The sequence below is a fragment of the Athalia rosae genome, chromosome 1 (assembly GCF_917208135.1).
Source record: "Athalia rosae chromosome 1, iyAthRosa1.1, whole genome shotgun sequence".
Classification (NCBI taxonomy): Eukaryota; Metazoa; Arthropoda; class Insecta; order Hymenoptera; family Athaliidae; genus Athalia; species Athalia rosae.
In genome coordinates, this window is record NC_064026.1 from 22,037,815 (window position 1) to 22,045,710 (window position 7,896).

A 7,896-nucleotide genomic window follows, 5' to 3' on the forward strand; every position below is an offset into this window, starting at 1 on the left:
CCACCCCTGAAATTTGAACGTATACGCGTGTTGGCAATGTCGCCATTTGTCGCAGTCAGAATATATTTATGGATCGACCCACACGGTGCTATACCTGTATCCGTGGAATGAAAATTGTTTCGCTATTTGCTGACCTCGTCGAGGTCGAATTAGAAAAAGGTATGTACACCTACGTTACACATAGTTCGTCTTAGCCGCAACCCTAACGATAAAAAAAAGACGTCAGAACCGCGCCCAGAGGTCGTCGTCTGTGAAGACGACATAGGCGTATCCAGAGTTTGTGAGGTCGGTTCACACCATCTGTGTCTGAACACGGGCGTGTGGATGCCTGCATTTCGATGCGTGAATAAATTTCGACTACTTTTTGGTTCGCGCCAGGTTCAGCCTATCGAAACTTACCAACCCTCGCGCCCTTTTCTCCTCGTTTTATGGCACTGAAAATGCGTAATAAATAGAAGGTCTAGCCAAATGACGTGGCTACGCCTCCACCTCTTCGTCTATACGCGTTAACCGGGAGATGTTGAAATTGTATACATATACATATATCTATATAAGAAGAGAAATAGATAGGGGAATTGTATGCAAAAAGAAAGAAATAAAATCTGATACTGAAAGAAAGGGGAGAAGAGAAAAATAAGAATACAAAGTGGTAGTCGAGAGATGCTGATTTTACAAACTATTCTGAATCAAATAGAAGCACGCGGATCTAATTGGTGCTGTCGAGTTGCACGAGATGTGACAGCGAGATATTACCCGACCGAGATAGAACGAGATACGAGCAATTCTACTTTTAATAGAAACAAAGCAAAGTAGTTTGTAAAAGTGTAACCATGTAGCTGAGGTTAAATTAATAGTCGTACTAAGTACACGGTTTAATTACAGGCTGAATTTTTCTTCTAGAATAGCATCAACCCCTCCGCGCGCGTTCTCAACTCTTATACGATCCAAAGCGATGATCGCGTCGGTTGGTTTGTTCAGTGAAACATTGCACCCACTTTTATACGTTGACCAGAATGGATTGGATACCTCTATATACCGAGGTGAAGTCATAAATTATATTTTCTCGTTTTCGCTAAAGTGGATAGAAATAAACCAGCGGAAGAAAACTTACACCCCAAAGGTCACTTCATCTCGAAATATAGTATATACCCTCTGGTTGTCACCACTGCACATTGCACGTACGCGTTAAAATATTCGATCTAATTTTTTCAAGCTGTTAAAGGCCTCATTTTCATTGTTCTTATATACCGTCCTACGATCTTTCATTAAACGAAAGATCGTCAAACGAAAAATCTTGGTGGTTCAACAATAACTTCGTAACATGTGTGATCTAGTAGTATGATGACGATCAAAATTTCCGAGTGAAAAATTTCCGGAATGCGAAGGACAAGGAGTTAGATCGATCGTGTTTTCTGCAATTCGGTTCATTTTGCGTGAGATTACGAAGGTCACAGTGACGATTACGTTGTATGTATAGCAGCAAGCTCTGATGTTCGATACTTTTCAGATATCCTGCTATAAAAGTACCGCCAACGAAACAGGAGGGACATGAAGTAAAATGTGATGCAGCGCCGAAATAACACGAATATATATATATCACGAAGTTATTTTCACTGCAGAATATATAGCGAGAGCTGTGCGAGCTGATAGGACGACTTCGTTGCAACCGCGCGTTTGTAGAAAATTTTTATATCCAATCACTTTTGACGTGTCGTGTTTGCGGTTTGATCGTACGGTTCAAGTTTCAAAAAAGCGTCGGAAGAGGTTCAAAAAAAGTTTGCAGGGACCCATTGAAGTTGGTTCAAAAAATCATATACATTACGTCACGGTATATGTATAGCAAAAGTTGATCGAATGAATGTCACGTACGTGAAGTTATATTCGGAGCATTACAAAAGAGAGTTTATTCAATGCGGTTGCCTCGTAAAATTGTACCGACAAATCCGAATGAATTTCATCATTGAAAGGTGGCTGGAGCGCAAAATTCCCTCTTCAAAAACTACGTGGATTAACATCCACAAGCGCCGGTTCTGGTGCTCATTTGAGGAGCGTCTTCTTCTCAATTTCCATTTCGAAGCTTTGATGGAAAAGCTGAAAACTGGAAGCACGTAAAAAAAAGGTGTTTCCGACCGAATGTGAATTTTTTCTCCGCACGAAAAAAATGTGGAAACTTATGTTGAAAAAGAAAGAAGGAAACGAATATTTCAAAATCGCGGTCTTTTGCATGCAGACGATGATATCACCGCGGAAGGGGTGCGATCGATAAAGTCGTTTGTTATTTTTGAAAAGAGTTTTGGAAATAATAATAAAAAAAAAAAAGAAAACATTCCGAAATACACACTCGTTACAGCTGCTGAAATTGATAATACTAGGAGCAGTGCAATGATAAATAGTTACTCCCGATTGGAGAGAGATGCCGCCGTTCCATGCCCCGGCGAAACCATTAATCAACTCTCCCCGGCGTTTTGTTTGTTTTCCCATGAAGAAGATCCTCCGTTTCTCCACCACTATTCCCGTCTCGACCTCAACCTACGTCCCAGTCTGCACTCGGGGTTGCAGGGATTAAAGCTTTCCCACTATACCCCATCCCACCTTGTCAAGTATAAGATTGTTTAATTAGTTCTGACAGGACGCTTATATCTCTAGGAACTTCTCTTTCCATCGTTTATACGACGTACAATTTTTATTGGATTCTCCACCGATAGATTCCAAGATTGTACCATTATTATTAATCTAGAGATAAAAATCCTTTCCGTGCATTTCCATTCGTCCATTCTCTTTGAAAACCGTCGCATGAAAATCACTACTCTCAAAAGACATGAAAAAATTCTAATCAAAATTATGGTCCCTATATACGAATGTTCGTTTGATGTAACGTACATGCGTCGTTTCGTGTGATGTGTTGTTGAAAAGTAATAATACCTGATGGTTGGTTCTCAAATTGGCGATTATTGGTTTACCTTTGCCACCGCAATGATGTGGGTGATCGGTACCGTGACCGTCGATTAAATTGGATTGAGTTCTCCGCGTGATTGTTCGCTGTCAAGGTAGACAGTTGGCACGAATATTGTGGAACCGTGGGTGGAACATTCAGGAGTCAAAGGCACTCGTCGGCGATGAGCTATCAAAATGTTTTAATTACTCCCGAGGTACAAAGGCGATGGTCCGATGTAACGAACAATAAAACCAAGAATAAAATAAATATGACAAAATTAAAAGAAAAACTTCACGTTGAGTGGAAAACTGTACAGTGAGAGGAGACAAAAGGCAGCAGGTTCGTTGCGGTGGATTAAAAAAAATTAAATTGCAAATGGTAGAGAGGACATCCAAGTGGAATAATGAATATATTTATCTTTAATTATTCCTATGTAATCATAGTTATTTTTTATTTTTTTATACCTATTCAATTATTTTTCCTACTGATTCTCATTGTCAGTTTTATCTCAAATCGCACTTGTCCTCTTGGTGCGAACTCTCGGGGTTTCATTTTTGTTTCAGGTACGAAAAATTATACGAACAAACAAAAATTGTAAATATTTTAGTCTCCGTTGGGAAAAAAAATCTATGGAATGATAAATAGTAAATACAGGTGTTTACTTTATCTCGTTAAAGGATTAAAATAACACCGCGGGTCTCTTTATTCGATTGCGCTTTCCAATGGGAAGAGTGCCTGGTTTTAATGGGGCGAGGGTCGAACGAGCAAAGGTCATTGGTCTGAGGCTTGATAATTGGGCAACCATTAGAAATTGTAGAATTTCTATTCCGGTATATTATCGAAAAGTTTAATCTATTCAGCTTTACCGACAATTTATGTAAATTACAGCGACGAGTTTAGGGTGAGATGAAAAAGCGAAGGTCTAACCAGCGTAATGTGGACATTCAAATGAGTAAGCCGAGCTCACGCGATGTGACGCGAAATAACGTCGGGGTCAGTCTTTTTCTTGCCTCAAAAATATGCTACGTGTACGTTCACGGGCTTCTGCCTCGTGCGTAGCAGAGCTGTCTTATTTTTCTCACTTTATCTACCGTTGTTTTTCCACTTATGCATGACGTGTACCTCCCTTACTTAACTTCTAAGAACGGCACACACCGCGCTAATTCAACCCTTATTTCCCGGGCTATAAACACGCGGAAGAAATCTTCCGGTTCGTAAACCGGAAACTCGACTCGCCCACTAAACCGGAAGAATGCAAGGAACGCAGTTTAGCGATTGGTATAGAGGCTCCTATACCTAGACCCACGTACAGAGATCTCTCGGTCGTTCTTTCTGTATGTGTATACGCCTTGACTTCGAGTGTTAAAGCGACCGCATTCTCTTCACAATCAATCGATACGCAGGTATCTGAGCAATCTAGTAATTTCACGGACGGTAGACTTTGTCCCATTCCTGCTGCCGTTCGCTTAACGGAAACTACTGAGGAACATTTTTGTTTGTTCTTCCTTTTATTTTATTTTATTTTATATTTTTATACGCTTAAGCTCTAGAAAATTTCTCATCTTTCAAACTGATTGTAACGGCAACTTCGGACTGACAACGAGGAGGAAAAAGCGTTAAAGTTGCCTGGTCCTCGTCGTGACGTGAACGATCCTCGGTGACGTTTCTTCATGCGAAATGTTGTTGTTTTACATATAGATGGATGGAATTGGTTGGCGTACAATTTGTACTAAAGATTATCTTCTGTATTCAATCGCTGTTAGAAATTTGTGGGCTACGTTTTTAATCCTGATTTTACGGAAACTCCAGCGCTGTTTATAGGTACATATAATTTAATGACGATTTTTTAAAATACATATGCGTTCAACCACCATGACCCGAGTGCTATGTTTATTCATGGTTTTACGACGTACTTAGTTTTCCTCCCCCCTTGTCAAAGCTGATGAATATTCAATGTAATTTTCTATTCTTTGAAGCCTTGTCTGGTGGAATTTTAAATTACTTGAGATTCTAATTTCCCGTATCTATCCCATTACATCACACCTATGTTATATTCGTGGTTAAATAAATTTCGATCGAATCCCTTCGAGTAGAAAGAAAGGAGAAAAGAAATGTCTCAATTCACGGTAATATGCACGTACCATACGTGCATGCCTTTATTACTTTCATATCCATGATCATGCGTACGTTTCGCGAGGCCGTGTCGCGATTCTCATTGCGTAACAAAAGTGTTTTAGTACCCCGGTGAAAAGACGCGCCCGGAACAAACACGTATATATATGCGTGAGTACCACCCTCTGATCAGGCTTCGCAGGAACTCGATTTCGGTTTGCGTAGATCGCAGGGCATTGTAGAAGCTTACAGCCCTAACAAGCGTTACAGCGTTGCACGGCTATACGGTAAAAATAAATAGAACGTTCAATATTCCGGTTAAAGCAAATTCCATTTCCTTAGACGACCAGAATCCATGTGGGAATTCTCTAGCTACTGATATATCTCACCGTATAAAGCCACCTATACATATACATATATTCTTCGCCAGGTACCCACCGCGGAGCGCAATATAATAACGATAGCAGGTAGCACGAATAACCAAGTAGGTTGCTCAGCTATTACTGTACATACTGGGAGGGGAAAATAGGGTGGAAGGGGACGTCGAGGGTGAGAGTCGAGGTCGTCGTGTCTGTGTAATTATTACAACCATGGCGGGGGTGGAGAGGGAGTCTGTGTCTAGAACGTTCGGTGGATGTTGAAGCCAAAACATTTTCTGTTTGCGTGTAGCGAGCCGGTGCAGAGAGAAAGCCGCGTTGCACTTCTGGGTGTACAGAACGGGGTAATTGTTATTTCAGAGAGCGATGGTTCTACTTATTGTTGTTCAATCTTCGGGGTGAACAATTATTAATTCGAAAGAGCTGTCTTCTCAGGAACGCTTCTCGGTATTTGGGAAAAGTTCGAATTTCCACTCCACAGGACTAATCTTTCGTCGTCGGCGAATTTTAACGGAAGAAGAAACGCCGAAATTATTACCTCACCGAAAGTCCCCATCCCCTATAGCTTCTCCGAAAAAAGACGAAATGTACGTGTATTTGTACATTCAAACGAAGCGAGCTTTTTCGGGGTATGAAAATATGTCCGCTGTACAGGCGTGACTCCAGGCTACACGCAAGATAAATGTATAAGAAATAAAAGAGAGATAAGGAGAGCAAAAAAACCATGGCCACGATGAATTCTTCATCGTCGAAAACGACGTCTTGATTACATGCGTCGAAGCATGGCTGCTCGCGTCTGCGAGTAGGGCAGAAAAGAGGCGCTGGCTCTGCGGGATGGAGGGTGAAGGGTGGAGGGTGAAGATTCTTGGATTGGAAGTGATTTGCCAGCCGGTTGATCGCGGGATTCGCAACCGGAATGAAAATATTGGCAAACCGACGCTGCAGTCATCCACCTATTCAGAGTCGCTAGACGAAAGCCTTCCAATCGATTCGGGTTTATTCACTTTTCATTCGAGAAGTGAGGAAAAAAAACACACCTCACCTTAAAATTTTAACGCAGATTCCCTCTCCTCAACGATTGACAGAGTAAAGCTCGTAATATCTACATACGTAGAAATTTTGTAAATTTTAATCGTTTAACAGAAAACAAGTAGGCTCACGCAAAATATCGGCCGATCATCGGACCTGTCTGTACGCAACCTCAAACGAAATAAGGAGAAATTTTATTTTTCGTCTGCGAATGTTTGGGCGTGACTTCACTTCGACATCACAGCTATGACGAAGCCTGGCTCACTATACGAGACGGTGAAAATGGATGGATGGAAAATGGGTTGGAGGGTCGATCGTTGGACGTATTTCAATTTCATACGCTAGTGCTCCCGTCATTTCCTCCTATGCAGAAAGTGTCAGGGAGTAATGAAAAATTTACGCTTTCCGTTCCACCTAGAATTTTTCCTCCGTCCCGACCGGCTCGCCGTCGTTGAGTAGAGTTATGCAGCTCCTGGTGAAAAACACGTCGTCGGTCGGTCGACTGTTCGGTCGGTTTACGTCGCGTCGCGATGCGGTCATCACGTCCAAGTGTCGCGTGCTCATGCGGCAGCAAATGGGAATGAAAGTGGTTGGGTTACCTCTTTTATTCCACAGACCCTACGGGGTCAAAGAGCAGGTGCGCAGATGCCACTGCCCATCACGATTGCGCTCATGTATTATTTTATTTTAGATTTTATTCGAGTTTTCACAGATCGAATGCACGTTCGTCTTATTGCTTATCGCACGAACGCTCCGGATGTTATCACCCCGGAGTTCGGCATTTCGGACGGAAAAATTCCTGATCCTGTATCGGGTGATTCCGATCGAACGCGCTCGCAGTCCTTATTCACCATTTCTGTCTAATCCTGCTAAATGTGTTGACCTAGAGGAGCGGCGCACTGGAGGATTTTCGCATCGCGTCAGCCCCTGAATCCCTGCCCATAAACGTCAAAGTTCACCACTGGGCGAGTGACATTCGATGGGCGAAAAATTCGACTCCACTGCACATACAGTGTATGTAGGTTCGATAATGATATTTTTTTCCTGCAAATTGAAGTATATTCTAACATGTTTTCACTTCGGTATAAAATCTAAAAGCGTATAACACATTCCGCGATGTGTCATCACGGTTTCGATTCTCAACTTGACATTGTTACGTGCACTCTGTAGGGCGTGGACTAGAGATATTCTATGGAATCGCAAGTCGTATTCCAAAACACGACGCGATTGTTACGTCTGTCGGTTGAATTTCGGTTCGATCTCACGTTGTAACTGACATCTTGACGTCGCGAATATACGCGTATCACGGTCTAATTGTTTCGGGTCGATTCGCTCGACACAATGTTCCATTAACAGGATGGAAATTCGGGTCCAACATAATCTTCATTGATTCGGGAGGATCTTTTTTCGTACCGATGCGAGATATCCCATTCGGTATGAAGC